General features: G+C 40.4%; 1 protein-coding gene across 1 annotated transcript in view; it reads right to left on the bottom strand.

Annotated features, from left to right (window-relative positions):
* Nucleotides 1-17,598, bottom strand: part of LOC149805565 (uncharacterized) — a 460,129-nt gene that overhangs the window by 54,367 nt on the left and 388,164 nt on the right. The gene's annotated exons all lie outside the window — the stretch shown is intronic.

The following is a 17,598-nucleotide window of genomic DNA, read 5'->3' as shown; positions in this document are numbered from 1 at the left end:
CTAAAAGAAAAAAATAGTAAACACCCTAAAAACAAAATAAACAACCCGACTTCAATTAAAAATAAATTTCCACTAGCAGATGGGCACCCTTGACATGTCCTGGGGGAGAACTCAGCAAGGGTGTCTCTCTAGCTCAGAGGTGGGCAAACTTTCCAGTGCAAGTGCCGCATACACAAATTTACACCTTGTCGCGGGCCGCATAGTTCATTAAGTAAAATAATTAATATTTGAAAAGCAAAAACAAAAGGTTTTTCTAAATAACATCTAATTAATTTTCAGTTGTTAATATGTTGTTAATATTTGAAAACTTAAACTTAAACTTCAAAAGAAGCACATTTATTTGATAAACAGAGTAACATAAATAGAGTCAGTGCGAATGATGACTTGTTTCTAGGCCGCATAAAACCCTTGGCGGGCCGCATGCGGCCCGCGGGCCGTAGTTTGCCCACCCCTGCTCTAGCTTAATAATAACCACCTGTAAAACATACATAACCCACCCAAATACTCTCTAAAACCAGATTAATATACATAGACAGATGGGCGCTTTTGATACGTTCCTAGGGATCTGAATACTCGGCAAAGGTTCCCCTCTTCTTAAATCCCAAAAATATCTTTACAAATAAATAAAAATAATATTTTTTTAAAAAATCTCTGCTCTCTACCTAGCCCTAACATAAAAGACAGCCAAGGTAATACTGCGGCCTACTTCTGTGATACAGACCATACTAACACTAAAGCAGCACAGAGTTTTCCATCCAATCCAACCTTGTTCATCTTTAGAACAATTTCGGACACAAGAACCAAAACTCAAAATTCGTGCAAGTTCATCCATTTAGACCAGTACCCTGAATGAGCGGACTCCTGCCTGCAGATGGTCGCCTGCCTTCCTGGTCACTTCCTTCCTTCCTTGCATCAGTCGGACACAAATAAGCGTGCAACGCGCACATGAAACACCTAACATAAATAAAAGCAAAAATAAATGAATGGCGAGTGAGACTATGGTGTCAGAATCCTTACACAAGTCTATCAAGAGGCATACAAGAACTAACCAGTCCAGCAGCTAGTAGAAGCAGCTAACTACATTTCTGCGCTACACGGTTACCATTTCCCCGAAATTACCTAAGAGGAAAAAGGACTGCGGAGAAATGTAAAGAAGCAGAAGAAAAAACGGGGAACCTTTACTTAAAACGCCCTTCTAAGGGCTACCAATATTGCCTTTTATCCAGGGAACCATTTAGGCTTGGTATCCCGTTTCGATAAAACTGTTATGTATTGTAACTGGATCCTTCAATCCACCGCTTCAAAATTAAACCTTTTGGAACCTAACAGTGACCAAACTTTTTATATGTCGCTCAGACATATTAGTTATTAAAATTTGTTGGGCATCTACAACGTACACTATGTACTAGAATTTCTAAGACGGTTCGGACGTAGAAAAATGTTACAACTTGTTTTGATTTGACCCAATTGCACAGGTGGCTAACACATTATTGGCATTTTTATTGTCCAACAGTACAACTAGACTAAATTTGACTCAGTACAGGCTGGCGTTCTTGGGAGTGCACGACATCCATGGCTGGCTTGCCGAGTTCCTTGCCTCTCTCGGATATCGTTTAACTGCGGCGATGTGGAACAATTTCCACCCGCCTAAAGCTAGGTGTCCCGGGGTTACATACTGCTTGGGTCGACACCTAGTACAGTCAATAACGAACTGAAATCAACTCTTTGTTAACATGAGTGTGTGTTGGGCCCATTCCCACTCACGAAAGCCCTTCATTCAGGTCGTTAGGGACATATAGTCCTACGACCTGACGGTTAAATTAGCAGTGCTCCTTGAGCACATAAACGCCTGGGTGATGTGGCACTAATTCCTCCCCCCACGAACATATAACATCCCGCTGTGCGGGAATAAACCCGTCGCACATGCCCTTTTGTGCGCACGCGACGTGAATCCAAGTAGGCAACCAATCAATCAATCAAACTTTTGAATAGTCTATCGTATACTAACTGGACCATCTGCCAACCGTCAAAGGTTATTTATCATCTCGGACATATTTGTTTTTTGGGGGGTGTCCTCAGTGGTGCAAGTAAGTCGGCACAGTAAAGCATTACCTGTACGGTCGTACCGGAAAGACGAAGCAGAGGGATCAGAACCGTTCTAGTAACTTGTACCACTGAATATGTGTGTTTGGTGGTGGGGGGAGGGGAGGAATGAAGCTAAAGGCAGCCAAGCAATAGCTACAAATAAAGTTCAACTGGACGGACGGACAAAAAGAAAATGTACAACAAAACTAAGTTCAGGATTCTCCCCAAAATAAGTGTTCTGGTACTTTGTGATCCAGACCACATAACTGAAAGAAATTTCTCACGGAAAAGGAGATACATGCTCTCTAGAAATTTCTTGTGGCCTTGTATTACTATATTTCATGGGTTGCAAAAATTTAAACAATGTAACAATTTTCATTCAGACCAATAACGCTGTATTTTATAGCGGATACTGTAATGTTGCAAAGTCGGCTGGCTTTAAGAATTCTTATTCAGGACTGGGACAAATTTTAAGTCGTATCAAAAATGTTTTTTTTTTTTTATAATAGTTTTTACAGTGGATACTGTAATGTTGGACGTCGGCTGGCATAAAGAATTATTTAATTTTCAGGACTGGGAGAAGAAGAAAAAACTGCTTGATACTACAGTATAGTTCCGAATAGCTTTAACAATTTTTCAGTCATATCGCTACGATGTCTGCACTGTGGCAGTTTATGGTGATGTCTAGCACTGGGGCATCATGCCGCAGACACGTAGCATGATGTCCCACCCAGTCACATTATCCTGACACCAGTCAGACCAGTCCTAACACTAACCTCTTAATGCTGAGCGCCAAGCGAGGCAGCTGTTTGTACCATTTTTGTAAGTCTTTGGTATGACTCAGCCGAGGCGGACGCTCTAACCACTAGGCCACTGGAACGGTCGACTATTCAAAGTAAGATATATTTAATGTCGGTTTGGCATTAAAACTTTAAATATTATGGAACTATAGAATTACAGATTTTCTGTCAAAGAGAATGGTTAATATTATGGAATAAATAAGGAAATAAGGAAGAACTATTCTAATATATTGCATAATTGAATTGATTGATAATAACACAGTTCTTACATCTAAAAGTAAATAAGGAGTTATATTTATGAACTTAGGTGTTATCTACACCAACAGTCAGTCACTACTGAATCATGCTACGTATGCAGGCCTATGGATCGCTCTTGCCCCTGCAGTTAGATTATGTCACGTTGCCTGTCCGCGATTACGTAAGTCAAGGACAAAGGAATTAAGCACCTCACGACTACACCGTATCACCCACAATGTAACGGACTGGTCAAACGGTTTAACGGGACACTGAAAAACACTCTCAAGAAGCTGTGCGAAGGCCGTCCCAAAGATTGGGATCGGTATATTCCTGCCATGCTTTACGCATACCGGGAAGTACCACAAGCGAGTTTAGGGTTTTCTCCTTTTAAACTCTTGTATGGGAGGATCGTACGTGGCCCAATCGCCGTACTGAGACAGCTGTGGACGGACGATCACGCTGTCGAAGAGGTACGTACTACCTATCAGTACGTCGCGGACTTGCGAAACAAACTGGAGAAAAGTTAGTTCTGTCACATAGAAGAACCTCAAGCGAGCTAAGGCGCGTCAGGCGAAGAATTACAACAAGCGCGTAAAACCACGCCAGTATGAAGTAGGGAACAAGGTGTTGTTGCTGTTGCCCCAAGAACACAACAAGTTGCAAGTTTTTTGGAGAGGTCCTTACGTCGAAAACCGGGAAGGTCGGAGGTCAAACCTATCGGATACTATGACAATCTCCTTAAGAGATACCGGGAAAGAGAGACCGTTAGCGATTTTGTCGTCGCCACGATCGTCACCGAGGACGCCGAAGGCGATATGGAACGTGCTAACACTGTCCGGGGCTGTCCGTTAACGAGGCGTGGAGTGTGATCCCATGTTGACTGCGGTACAACGGGAAGAGATAGAGACGTTGCAGGCCGGGTTTTCCGACGTGCTTACGGAAATACCCTGGAGAACGTCACTTGTCGTGTTCGGGTTAAAGCTGGTGTGACGACCGGCCATGTTAGCGGAAACCCCACCCCTTTCACCACGCGAAACGAAAAGTCGTAAGGGAAGAGATCGAGCAGATGATTGCCCTGGGAGTAATCGAGCCCGCCGACTCTTCGTACAGTTCTCCGGTAGTCACAGCGCAGAAAAAGGATAGCACACATCGGTTTTATGTCGACTAACGGAAACTGAATCAGGTGACGAAATTTCAAGTTGAAATGCTACCTGACCCAGAACATAGTTTAGCTTCTGTCTCGAAAGCAAAATATTTCTCGAAGTTGGATTTGTCCAAGGTCTATTGGCAAATTCCTGTAAGGAATGAGGATAGGGCAAAGCTCGCTTTTACTACTCCCGTCGGGATCTACCAATGGTTGGTCATGCCCTTCGGAGTCCAGAATGCTCCAAGCGTCTTCACTAGAATGATGCTGAAGTTGTTGGAGCCCTTGCGCGATAGGGGTGTCCACAAATTCATGGATGATCTCTTGCTAGGCACAGAGACGTGGGGTGAACACCTCTCTCTGCTAGCTAACGTTTTGGAACGGCTACGTCAGGTGGGATTGACAGCTCGCCATTCCAAATGTCACCTTGGTTTCCGGACATTGGACTATTTGGGGCATTCCCTGAGTCAACGCGTGTTGTCCCCCGAAAATTCGAAGGTTGATCAGTCGAGAAACGCCGGACGGCCCACCACGAAAACTGAGTTGAGATCATTCTTGGGATTGGCCGGGTATTACCGGAGGTATGTGACCCGTATGTGACCAATTTCAGTGCGATTGCGGGGCCGTTGTCTGTCTTAACCAAGAAATGGTCCCTGAGTAAAGTTATTTGGACGGGTGCGTGTGAGCACGCTTTCCAAATGCTGAAGGATAGGCTTACATCCGACGTGGTTGTGCGTCTACCGGATCTGTCCAAAACTTCGTGCTTCGCACTGACGCATGTGACACGGGACCGGGAGAAGTACTACTGCAAGAGCACGATGGGACGCTTTTTCCTGTCGCGTACGGCAGTCGGAAATTGTCTGCTGCCGAGAAGAACTACTCCGTATCGGAGAGGAAATACCTCGGAATCGTGTTCGGGATATCACGGTTCGAGTGGTACTTGTACCGACGGAAGTTCATATTAGAAACTGACCACCAAGCCTCGCCTATCTCGCGCAGGCGAAATTGTCGATTGGACGCTTGATGCGATGGTCGCTGTTTTTACAGCAGTATCAGATGCAGATCAGATACGTGAAATAAATCGAGAACGTAGGCGCTGATTTCATGAGTAGGAGCGCTGAAATGGCATAGATCGCTCTGTAGATAACCGTATGTTGTGAGTATATTCGTGTCTGTAGTCAGCGTGTAGCGTCGCTATTATTTTGTTCTTTTATTACGTATAGTAACGCGCATTTGCAAATGAAACAATTTTGGGGAAATAAAATCCCGATTTTATTATCAAGCGTGGGGTGGTGGTTTGTCACGTTGCCTTCCCGCGATTACATAAGTCAAGAACAAAGGAACTGGTTAGAAGCTATGTATATATGTTAGACTCCGCGGCTATAGTGGTCCTGTTCGTAATTGTTACGAAAGCCAGCTTTGATGGGTGTCAAAAGTCACATGTGGACGTTAAAAGCTTTGTTCAAGAACAAAATACCCTTACTGGCGTCGTAAATCTCACCAAGTTGACAGACAGCATGAGCATTGTCTGCTAAGCTGAATAGAACAGGGTATAATCGATATCCAATCGGAATTGAGAGAGGGTGTGGTCACCATTTCAATCCGAATTTAATTGAGTAATTTAGACTAGAAACTTCAGTAACTGTGAAACATCGTGCTGGAAAGTTAAAGCAATAACTCCAGGAAAGCCACTCGTAAATTGGCGGGAAAACTTAGGAAATTCTAAAGAAAAACAAAACTTCGTAAATGTTAGTGAGCTATTTGCTCGATTATTGCAGAATATTACGGCATTGTAATTGTAATTCTGTGCAGCATGTATACTTCATTTGTAGAATCGTTAGTAAGTAGAATTACCTTTGTAGTGTTTAATTGACATGCGTATTTGAAAGCTATGATTATATAAAGAATCATGTAGATTCCTAGCTCGTGGTTAGAATTAATATTGTAATTCGCTATTTAGTTACTTCGTAGTAAACTAGTGCCTTTATTCATGTGATATTCTACATTTTGCAACTGTTGAATTGAATTGTAACTTTGGAAAATGGTTGCAGTGTGTAAAATTAGTTAATATAGATATTTGAATATTTGTGTGCACTTGTGGGAGTGTAATGTACAGAAATGCGTCTGATTGCTGTGCTATTGCTTAGTATAATGAGATTAAGAATATATATACTGACGTGATGCAATTTATTGATGTCTGTATGATAAGTAGTTGATACCGTGCTTTTATTACGACGTTGTTTACCATACAAGAGAGTAAGGGTATTTCGATGTGCACGAATGCGTGACCGAAAAATGTAATAGCCTTTATCTCATGATTGATTGTTGGTTTAATGTGAGACGAGATGGCTAAAGAAATATGCTAACGTCCTTGTGTTTTCGCAGGAAGCTTTTAATAGACATACTTCCGGTGTGGTTTAGTCCCGAGTCTCTAGGAGAGAGACGGAATAGAGACTAGTGGAGAAGTCGATTGTGAATCGAAGGCTAGTCGGAGAGCAGAGTCAGGGAGGATGAGGAAATGGAGTCGAGAAGGAATTGGAAAAGAAGCAGTCTAGTAGAAGGAATTAGGAGGGAAGTCGGAATGAGAGAAGAAATTGGCGGGATTGAAGAGATACAGATGAGTAGAAAACAAGGACAGGTGGAAAAGCGATCTCACACTATAAATCAAAGGATGCAGTAGGCTGTCACTTGGTCGAGAGGAAGAAAAGGGATTGGGAAATTATTATCATTTGAATATTTAATTGTAATAAATCGTTATTGTTTTTCATTTCACCTTTTGTGTTCTCAGTAATTTAACTGTCGGCATTGCTCACTGGGGGCTCGGAGCCTTACCTTGTTGTTGTTGTTGTTGTAGGGTTGAACGCCATTTTTCAGCACACGATAGGCTATACATGGCGGCCAGTATTGATGGTGGAGGAAGAACTCGGGAAAACCTCGGAAAGAACCACCGACCCACGAGAAGCTACTGGCAAGCTTTCTCACGGAGTCTTACCTCTCTCTATCACTAATTTCACTCCATACAAAATCGAGCCCGGTGTGGGACTTCTATGGTAATTTAAATAATATATTGGGAATAACCCTCCCCAACCCTACAAAAACGCCACAGATTCGAATCCACTAATGGCACGTTGTTGTCGGGATTTTCCGTTGCAGTCATTTTTTATCTTCCCTCCGCAACGGCGTTATTATCTGAGGTTTGCATTTGATTGGCAGTCTATCGGAACTCGACGATGAATGCATTTAAACGTCAGCACATTCGTCTTTTTGCTTCCGATAAGTGTCGTCTGATTTCTCAATCAATAAACTTGGCGAAGAAGACTCGCTTTCCACGATTCTCCCAACCCCCTTCTTCATCATCACCGACTTGAACAGGTGGTTGTTGTTGTTGTTGTGGGGTTTAACGCCGTTTTTCAGCACATGATAGGCTATACATGCCGGCCAAAATGGTGGAGGAAGAACCAGGGAAAACCCCAGAAAGAACCACCGACCCACGAGAAGCTACTGGCAAGCTTTCTAACATACCCACATTGGCTGAATCTTAGACTCGAACCTCCGCAGACAGGTGAGATGGCAGTGATCCGTAACGAAGAGCGCTTTAGACCACTCGGTCACTCGGGGCCCCTGAACAGGTGGTAAATTTCGTACAAGCCTGTCAATATAATGTTTTTGATATGTACGTTTCACAACCATTTGACCTTTAACATTTCTAAACAATGTGTTGGTCTTAGGGCAGTTTCAGTTGTTGGCAGTTAAGTTTGTTCTTCCCGTTAATATATGCTCCTGTGATCTGTGAATTAATGTAGTCCAAGATAGTACTAATATTACTACCCCAACTTAATGGACAGGGTGCTAACATGAACCTGTGTGTATCAACGGAGCAGCAGGGAGTGATCAAAGGGGCTATTATCATTGCTTAAAGTATAACTATCAGTCATACATATACTATATCATAATACAGTGTGAACACATTCCTTACATAAACTGAAAGAAATTAAATATTCCTTATTTAATACCATAATTGCTGCGTATCATTTTAGAAACAGTTGCAATATATTGTTTTCCGTCTATATCCGATATCTTCATTTGGAGCATCCACCATATTAGTTCAACCGATAACTACTTCCGTTTACGGCCTCATGGGGGGTGGGGTGAGATTTTGTTTGCCAATAAGGACGTTATTGTCTTACTTGGAAACATAAATAGGTCGTAGTAAATAGTGTATGCTTTGACTAGCATATCGTAGAATATCTAAATATGGCATGGCAAGACTTTGAAAAACGAATTACCGCGATAATCTTGTGTTATCTATCATGGTGCTCAAGCAGTGCCGGATTACCAAATACACAGAGTAGGCCTAGGGGCCCCGCGACAACGGATCAAAATAATATTGATAAAACGTATTAGGAGATACTTTGCGGGTGGGGCAAGATTTCGACTGTCTAAGAGCCTCCACAGGGTTTATTCAACGTAATAACGTTGTTATTAGTCTAACTTCCTAAAAAACATAACTCTAATTAGGTAGCTGATCTTAACCCCATTCATCATTTGGTCTCTCACAATAGTTTTAGTTGCTCCATTGTAAGGTTTACGATAAGATCATAGCTACGTCATCTTAATTATAATCCAAGTTTGCAGTCTTTTCTACCATACTTTTTGACTGTGGGAATATAAGATATGAAGTTTAGAACATAAAGCCATATTCTTTAGCAAGTGCATGAAACTCTATGCAAATAAATTTTGAACTAGTCAGTTAGTCATCAATAAATTATTTATTCCATGTCGTGCAAACTATGCGTGACAACTGTTTTACCTTTTCAAGTTTGGTAATCTGGATATCTCCAATTACTGAACGTAACAGTCCACTATGAGCAGATAGGGCTCCCCTAAAACTCAAATAAATCCGCATCCATTTTTGACCATGGATTGCAATATGCTTTGAATTTCTCCACAACTTTTGACATCAGTTTATCCTCCTCTATATGAAACTTCAAAGTACACCTCTAATGCGTCGGGCGGGGCCAGTCACGTGGAATAACATCGATGTTGCTCTCCGTCACCTTTCGCAGCAATTTCAGATGCCGTTAGATAGAACCGAAGACATTTTACAAATTTCTCCAGCTATCCTTGAAATTTCCATACAGTTTTCGCGAATCTCTGAGCTTTGATGCGTTAATTTTTCTATTATGTCCATTCAGTTCTGACACCATACAACGTTACGCAACGAGAACAGCTGGCTGCAGAGCTTGTTTATTCAGGACTGGAAGAAAGAATACAAGCGTACATCAATACCCATAGCTACAGTATAGGTCCTAACCGGGCAGCATTATTATTACTGATACTTCTTGTATTTCAACAACCGTAAAGTAAAAGAAACCCTGTTTTCGATGTCTTATCCATATTTTGTACATATTTCTTTCTTATCTCTTTCCTTTCTGTGAATTTCACATTTCATTTTGTGTGTGGTTCTTCTCTTTTTTTGGACTTGATCATGATTTTGTGAGCTTTAACGCCATTTGTCATCACATGACAGGCTATGCATGGCTGCAGGTATATTATATAGAGGAACAACCAGGGAAGACCCTGAGAAGAAACAATGATCCACAGTAAGCTACTGGCAAGCTTTCTCACATACCTACGCTGGTTGAGATGAGACTCGAACCGAGACGGATATAGATAAGATGTGAGTGATCTGAAAAGACGAACGTCTTGGATCACTCAGCCACATGGAGTCTCTTAATAAAATTGGAGTCAGTGATCATTTTACAGGATACTTATATGGCGTTTTCACGCGTTTAATTTGAAGAGGACTAAAGGTTCGTTATGGCGGTTATCATTTCAATTTTATTTTGAATCTTCGATACCTGAAAAGCCTTTTTTGTTGTTAAATTTCTGTTGTTTCGTTGAAGAATAATTGTATTTAAAATTTTGACAATTGCAAAGTCTAGCGCATGTATATGTAAACTCAGATATACGTACGCAGAATAGATGCATCGCTAAAACAAAGAAATCGCTATCCAAATAATCACTCCCAAGGAAATTTGCGACAGGTTATGATATGAACCGTGGTCCTGTGGAAATATAAGAAAGTGAAGCTACACATATGGTCATTGATGGATTGAAAACAAAAGGAAAACAAAGTGACCACAATAATTAGAAAATAAAATCCGAAAATATTGTGTATTCAAATGTAGAAGCGCTATATAGGAATCTCTTCAAGCATTTATGTTTTATAAGCCACATCTAGCAAATAAGTATATCAGATTTATATTTTTAGTCCAAAATATTGAGAAACACTCTTCGAAATAAACCTACAAGACTTTTCCTAAAATGGTAGAAGGAATTCCAAATATACTTATGCAATGTTTTACTTTATACTTGCTTATCATATTTCTCTATTATTAAATGTATAAAGCACAGAAAGCACAGGCTCAACGAAGATACGTGTTTGTAATTCAATTTTCTGTTTCCTACGAATGGGACGAGTTGTTTTCAAATATTCCTCTCTCTCTCTCTCTCTCAATGGCGGATTATCCATTAGGTCTTTAAAAGCTCTGGTTTTAAGGCTTTATTTTGGGCGGGTTGTGGTGGAGGTGGCAACTCCTACAGTACTTGGAGCGGAAAAGTAAAAAAAATGCGTTATTTATCGTGGTCGTTCGTTCTGTATGTTACACCAATGTCCCAAAAATTATTTCGATAGGACGGACAATTTATTTTGAAATATTATTCACAACAACGTACCAGATGTCACAAAGACACCACGAACTGTGCCTAACTCATTTACATGAAAGTGGGAAACTTACAGTTTAAAATTTCCATGAACTATCTAGTTATGCCTTTGATTAGAATGCTTAAACGTTTTGAATGAAAGAAGTGGCCAGAGGTTATTTTCCACAATTTTTGAATACCGAATCTGATCAACATGTTGTGATCCCACGTTTGCTAGAGGTTCGCTACTAAGACACAGTCGATTTGCACACAGAGGAACGAGAAATATTCTTCACCTGGCACCAAACTCACTCCTCAGACCTTTTCACTTACCAGATGAAATGTTGAAATATTGACGATCTGAGATGGATATTTTACGACGATGTTCCGGAACATTTCGAGAATTACAGGATAACGAAGGTATGCATCCCCTGAAGGAAGCTTCTACCACCGGTGAATCGTGTACAATAGTCTATCAAAAGAAGGTAATGTTCGTGAACAATCGAACTAGTATCGTCCCTCTGTCTCATCGCTTAGCCGTCGATTGAGAATTGTTTCGTGCTCTGAATCTGGATACCTCTTGTTAAAAGTCAAAGGACGACGACTCCACCGAAGACATTTTTCAGGCTATATCCACGAGTTCATAAAACTCAAACAAAAAAGACAGTGTTTCTTGGTGTCAGACTCATGAAAATATAGACAAATTCAAGGAACAATACGGTCATTTCCCGTTTAAAATTGCATGGTATCTTGGAACCTTTAGGAGATCGAGTCCTCTACTTTGACACGAGCAGCTATATACACATCGATCAGCCTAGCAGCAATCGCGCACACATTGTTTAGGAACATGGACAGACCAACACCCAGACAAGGACAGACCAACACCCAGACAACTCTATTGTAAGTCTCGCTAGCGGTGCGTAAAAACCACTTATAAAGTATAGAGCTGAGATTTACAAGTGCATAACAAGTGCAAAGTCAAAGGACCAACACTGAAATGGTTAACTTTGATGTGTTAAAGAAGCTTTACAGTACGGCCTAGATCAAGATTTTCGGGTGATCCACACAAAATTATACCTTTATGAAAATCGCCAAATCGTCAGCAGTATCTCCAATCGTATACCAGTAACGAGTGCGACTTCTAGACCGCAACATTTTGCCGTACGGACACGCTGAGCTCCAGTATAAAAAAGGAAGAAAATTCCAAGATAAAACTCTTCATTGCAAATATAAACTCTCGCCTAGCAAGATGAATACCACTAGCTCAACGAGATGTATAAATAAATGAAGAATACACGTGTCCTGTTGTTTTACCTGGCTCTTGTGGCTTTGAAAGTCGACTCAAGACGTTGAAACCGTAGCCCAAAGAGTTGGATGGATTACTCAGTATCAAAACTTTAGCAAGCGCCGGTTCGTCTACTCGGGGACAAGTAGACCATGAAGAGTGTTTTGGGTTGTGTTGTGAAGATCCATGAATGGAGTATAATGACTCAGCATTCCTGGAATATGCCAGATGGTCTCCATGCTGTCGCTATCTTCCTTTGGGAGTGGCATGCTTATTATCCACATGGATACTTTCTAGGAGAACATCAGTAGTTTGCGCGCTGAGCTACGAGAACGCGCTTACTGAGTTTGTCAAGATTTGAGTGAAACGCAAATAACAATAGCATCATTTATGACATGGATGTTTTCAAGTCAGAGTACATGTTTTTGATAGTGTTCAAAAGGTTAGACATTGATCATCTTTCCATAACTAAGAATAAGTTCGATGCAACAACTACCTTCAATGTTGCAGTAGTACACAGAGGGCAAAAACTTGCAGGATTACTAAAAATGAGTTTGAAAGAAGTATCGCCTCAAGAAGAGACTTCTTCACGGCGTGTGTTGTGTGAGTTAGTGACATATTTGGTTCGGTATAATTCATCACCAGGAACTGTTTGGCGAAGTATGGCCTCAAGAAGAAGACGTTGCAGTAAATGACTAATATGCTTATCTGTCTAGCTTGTGATGAACACCAACAGATTCACGACTGGAAAGATGTAAATGACTGGAAAAGTCTTGACATCGATGATCGGATACAAGAGGTGTCTCGTCATGCCAAAGATCACTGTGATTGACCCGTATAAGGCATTCCACGCGAAGAATGGGATCATGACCAACTTCAGTGAAACACTTATTGTCATCTTCGATGATATACTGGGAGAAGATGAAGAAGAAATTAAACATTGGTTTCACGAAAAGGACATCAAGTAATGAAGTGTTATTTACATTAATCAAAATGTATTTCAACAAAGTTAACAGCATCGCACCATCAGTCTCAATGCCAATTATGTGGTGATACTTAAAAGTACAAGAAAAAATCCCAAGAGCAAATGATCGCCAAATTGTTAGGAACACCTTAGAAGAATTATGAGTATGATGATGCCATTCAAACACCCCATGCATATTTAAGTATCTATTTAAAACCTACCACTCCCTAGTTTTTGAGATTTCGAACCAATGTCTGTCATGATTAGTACCAAGAAGGAGATCCTGTCATTTAGATATCACCTTTAAGGTCTCTCTGAAAAATATTTAAACACCTTCACTTCATTTCTTTCAAGCAGTATTCGTCGTGACGATCTTTCAGTCTCATCCTCCTGCCACATTGATTCGAGTACTGTATGCCACAAGTCGCGAAAAAATGTACACGATAAGATTTGTTAGAAACGAATCTAAAACGAATGTTACACTGGCTACTTTAACAGCACGCCAATTGCTACAACGTACCATTCACATCCCACATCAAACAAACCTTTTATGTTTTTGAAAACATAAAGTAGCGTTGCCACAACTGGCGAATCCAAGAATCGATACTCAAACAAAAAATTTAATTTTGAAACAAGAGGTATCATTATTTGTTCACTTTTAAAACGAAAGCTTGATTTCGAAGATAAAAAAAACCAACACATTCCTTAAAAAACGGCAGATCATAAAGAAGAGTTTTGGTGGCGTTCACAAGTTCACAACAAAAGACATCTGCCAGAAAGAGTAGTACCGCGCTAGAGCGCTCACGTACTCTCGACAGCCGTGCTGCTTGGTGACAGTGTCTAGTGACATTTTTACTTTTTCATCATTCAAACCTGATTTAAGACCAGTATTTCCTAATTCAATGAAAATCGAAAACTATTTCTACAGGAACTTCTACATCTCTGGCGATAAGACGTCTTTTACTGCTCTATCGACTGCTACTGCAGTTAAAACGTGGTTGCCCCTAAGACAAAAGTACAACACAGCAGAGGCGTGTTACAGAGTTTACTGAATTTTCCCAAGCAGGAACTGACATGATTTACTCCATTGAAAACACCTCATCGTCGATTGTTGACACTAATTCTCGTATAAAAAGGAGTGTTAAATAATATTTACTTCAGTGTTTTTACTCCTGAAGCAAAGACGTCACCATGAAGCGCACACCCTAATCATCACAGGAAGCAAAATAAAAGACTCCCTCCTCGTTTAGCTAAACATTGGCACGATTCGTCAATATTGACCAAATCCAATGTTACGATGCCAAAACATATCATTCACGAAGCACCCAAAGCAATCATCGATACCGTGTATGAATGTTGTTTGAATGTTTTGAAAGGAATGGTGTCTTTGTCAAAAATTCAGAATCAACGATTATCAGTACATCGGAACGTTCTTCGCCAAATGGTGAAGAGGAAAATACTGTAACAAAGTTGGAGCATGCGCATTTGTTTATAGCGCTCCGTTTTAAGGATTTCTTAGATGTTTGTGAGTACTTGTTTGATTATGGGAAGTCGGTGTTGGGAATATAGTTATCAGACCAAAATAATTGCCAGTTACTATGGGCAAACGTCACGGAATGAAGTGTTAGGGAGTTTCCATGATGCATTGGTTTACTTTTGGTGAATTCAAGCAGAACCGCACGAGTGTTCCTTGAGTTTAATAGTCCCTATTCAAATCTAGTTGTGTACATCAATAGTCCCAATTAAAATCTAGCTGTGAACATCAATAGTCCCAATTAAAATATAGTTGTGTACATTGATTGTGTGGCTCTAGGTGGAGTATTTATGATTGGCGACGTAAATTACACATTGGAATAAGTAAGAAGGGATTGTTCCGTCATCGTCAGGCGCCGTTTGTTGCTGCATGGTGGTAAATGTGATGCAGTGTTGCAGGCGAAATATGCCTTAAAACCATAATTTGACTTCCTACTAAGGTGGAGGAGTAAAACAAAAGGTCCTTGTATTAGGTGGTTGAGTACTATACTTTTACGGCGTGAAATGATGACGGTACATTACGGAAAGTTAATGCAGTTGTGCGGTTGATAGACAGTTGAGCAGTTGTGAGATCTGTGGTCTTGTATTAGTTAGAGTAAAATTACATACAGTGGATAAGTTGGACTTTTCATTATACAGCAGTAGTTGTATATTAGTCTTTGGAATCAGTGGAAACTTATTACTTCCTGTGGAATCGCGCCAGGGTTTGACATCGCTCGGTCAAGTAACCCCTTTGTTACAATATGAATCCATCACAAAATCTCTCGTTCAACGAGGATTATTATTATTATTATTATTATTATTATTATTATTATTGTTTTAAATTACATATCAGCATGCACCACCAGACAAGTACCTGCATTTCAACAAAATTTAAGAGTGAGAGTTTTTGGACTACTTCCGAGAAATATTGCTTTCATAGAAATTACACCGCTTTTTAAATCTACGTGAAAGACAAATTTGTAATTGTAATTCATTTCCTTTGCTTGATTCGACATTGTAAATATCGGAAGCAGACGACATGTTATTTTCCTTCTACGTACATGCATATGTAGTTATGCACACACCCCTTCGCTGAAAATGGACTTGTCCAGGAATTGGAAATGACTGTCGAACAGGTCGTCTTTTACAATGAAAACTTCTGTTTGGGGGGGCAGGGTCCAGTTTTTATGTATAAATTTAATGCCGCAATCAGCGACCTAGTATAAAAAATCATAAAAAAATCAAATACACAAGTGAGGTCAAAAAGGTCCATATTTTTAGATACCTATATTAAAACAAAGCATAAGAATAGTATTCACTTGACCAGAGAAGTCAATAGCAGTTAACAGCAGAAGAGGTTTATGCACCCCAACCCCTATTTTATACATGCATTTTTCACATCCAAATGCCATTTTTGACAGCATGTGGTGCCCACAGTGCAAACGCAAGCCCTTTCCCTGGATGAAAATTTTGAAAAACATTGTCTACTAAATAGTTTGATGCAATTCAGAATAGTTGTCATCCATGCCGTTTTTGAGATACTCTAGTTGCCTTGAACCCACGTGTCTACTGCTATGGGAGGCTAGCTCTTCTTCCTAGCCAACTACTGGTATTTCACTATCAACATACTGCAGAGCAACTATGGAAGGTGTACATGCCTGACATCAATTTCAAGAACAACACAAGCCCAAAACACTTAGTTCACAATTATATCCATATCTGTAAATACTAAACAATAATAGCTGAAAAAGCCACACCATAGCCTTAAGTTAAGAAATTTGCCAGGGGCCAATTTACGAAACTGGACCCTACCACCTTGGAATGAAATGCGCATACGATAGAGTGTTAGGGTCCCACCTTGGCATAATCAGGATTTAAATTATAAATCAATAAATGATCTGACTTAGTTATGTGCATCTTTTATCTCATTTGTATTTTTCGTCTATTAAATCGGTATGGGGGTGGGTACAAACAAACGTCGAGGTATATTCTGACTATAGTGATTAGCCTGCAAGGTGTTGGAGTAGACCAACAAGTAAGTCTGGTTTTTTTTTTTGTTGTTTCTGTCAGGGAAAAAAGCGGAGACCTACTTGTTGGTCTATGGGTTGGAGCTATTTGTCGTCACTGCCATCAATACAGGGGATTTATTTACGGATAATCTTGAAGATATATATGGATACAAAATTTTGGATTTCAGCTGGATTTATTGGTATAATTTAGCACAGGGGCTCGTATCGTTGCTTGCAATTTACCTGTCATACATGTACTGTATAATAACTACAAGGGAGGAATATTCCGAGTTTCCTCTGACTCTTGTCACTCCATTTTTGATATTTGGACATATATGTTGCAGTGTAGGGTCAGAGTCAATTCCCTATCGAAAAGTTGGAATTCGCTGACACCATCTGGTGTCGGCATGGGGTAGCCACTTATTTGCCAGCCCAGCAAACTTGAATGACCTTTCATGAGATATACCTACATGAAATAGATAGGAATATGATTTACTTTTTTTAAAAATTATGTGTGTGTGATTTTAATTTTTAACGTAGCTTTAACAATTTTTCAGTCAAATCGCTACGATGTCTGCAGTGTGGCAGTTTATAGTGATGCCTAGAACTGGACATCATGTCGCAGACATGTAGCATGATGTCCCACCCAGTCACATTATCCTGGCACCCGGCCGACCAGTCCTAACACTAACCTCTTAATGCTGTGCGCCAAGCGAGGCAGCTGTTAGTACCATTCTTGTAAGTCTTTGGTATGACTCAGTTGGGGATCGAACCCACGACCTTTCGCATTTGAGGCGGAAGCTCTAACCACTAGGCTTCCAGAGCGGTTCAAAAATCGTGAGCATAGCATTCAT

Source organism: Sinohyriopsis cumingii, chromosome 2, assembly GCF_028554795.1.
Source record: "Sinohyriopsis cumingii isolate HCF-2022 chromosome 2, ASM2855479v2, whole genome shotgun sequence".
In the NCBI taxonomy this organism is placed as follows: Eukaryota; Metazoa; Mollusca; class Bivalvia; order Unionida; family Unionidae; genus Sinohyriopsis; species Sinohyriopsis cumingii.
Note: the sequence above shows the minus strand (reverse complement) of the source record. Positions and strands in the feature narration are given on the sequence as shown.